The sequence below is a fragment of the Propithecus coquereli genome, unplaced genomic scaffold, assembly GCF_000956105.1.
Source record: "Propithecus coquereli isolate 6110/MARCELLA unplaced genomic scaffold, Pcoq_1.0 Scaffold83, whole genome shotgun sequence".
Lineage (NCBI taxonomy): Eukaryota > Metazoa > Chordata > Mammalia > Primates > Indriidae > Propithecus > Propithecus coquereli.
The window spans coordinates 2,790,219-2,791,519 of record NW_012154507.1 but is presented as its reverse complement, the minus strand read 5'-3'; the positions used below and the strand labels follow the sequence as shown (position 1 = coordinate 2,791,519).

The 1,301-nt window shown below is 44.4% G+C and overlaps 1 protein-coding gene across 1 annotated transcript in view; it reads right to left on the bottom strand.

Moving 5' to 3' along the window:
• Nucleotides 1–1,301, bottom strand: part of TBPL2 (TATA box binding protein like 2) — a 26,411-nt gene that overhangs the window by 22,263 nt on the left and 2,847 nt on the right. The gene's annotated exons all lie outside the window — the stretch shown is intronic.

Sequence of the window (1,301 nt, the reverse complement as noted above, 5' to 3'; positions counted from 1 at the left end):
GAAAGAAAAAAAAGGAAAAAAAAAAAAGAAAACATTCTAGTTACATGAATTGACAATAGGAAAAAAGTTATTGAAATTTTATTGGCAAGAGTAGTTTAAATCAATGCATTGTATTTCCAGTCCAGGGAAGGCTGCTCAACTACCATTACCCAGTAACTGAAAGAACGAGGTGTGCACCTGAGGGAAGCAGCTAATGTGAAATTCATGGGCTTTATTGGGGGGGGGCAGGGAATTGAATACCTTACATACACTACCACCTGCTTCGCCCAAGCTGCAGGCCTAGATTCCAGAGTTTGAGCAGTGCTTGCAGGATAACTTCAATAGATCTTTCTTACTTCTGACAACTGAACGTTCACAAATGCATCGTACTGCATCTTCTCAGTGGCAAAACTACCTCCACTAACATATACTGTCTGGCTAGATCCTGTTGAATCGTTCTGTTATCACAAGCCCAGCAGATGGCAGGGGTGACTAATTGTTTAAAGGAAACACTTAGAAAAATGAAGCTACTCTCCTGAAATAAGATTTTTGACCTCTGCCTCATTTTGAATACTTAAGGAGCCCCCATCTCTCTTCACCTGCAGCCCCCCCACCCCCCGAGAAAAGGGAGATGGGAACAGTGGGCCCCGATTCCTTTCCTTGCTTCCTTGGCCTCTCTACCCTAGATGGAAAGGATTTCATCAGCCACTTTACACTCCCGAGCACCAAGATCTGCAACAATCGGCGTGTCCCTTCCCTTTCCCATCACAGCATTTTAGCAGGGGACACAGCTCTCACCTAAGGAAGCTAAACTTCAACAAAGAATTTAAAGCGATGACAATGAGATGTTCAAGGGGGATGTTTTATGGCAATGGAAACCTGACAGCCCCCTTGCTGAGTTTACCTGTAGGAACACACCTCAGAGGATGTACCTGTAGCTGTTCACTACATCCTTAGCCCCATATCTGAAGACATTTCATGTTAAACAGTTTTTGCAGAACCGTCAACTCATCTTCCTCAGAACCTTTCCTGGCACGGGCCTCTTCTTCCCTATGTTAAATGCTACTGAACATGACTCTTCCCCCTCAGCACTGACCATGGAATTTTTGTTTTTTTTTTTTTTTTTGAGACAGTCTCACTCTCTTGCCCTGGCTAGAGTGCTGTGGCGTCACCCTAGCTCACAGCAACCTCAAACTCCTGGGCTCAAGCAATCCTTGTTCCTCAGCCTCCCAGGTAGTTGGGACTGCAGGCACACGCCACCGTGCCCAGCCAACTTTTTCTATTTTTAATTGTTTAGCTAATTTCTTTCTATTTATAGTAGA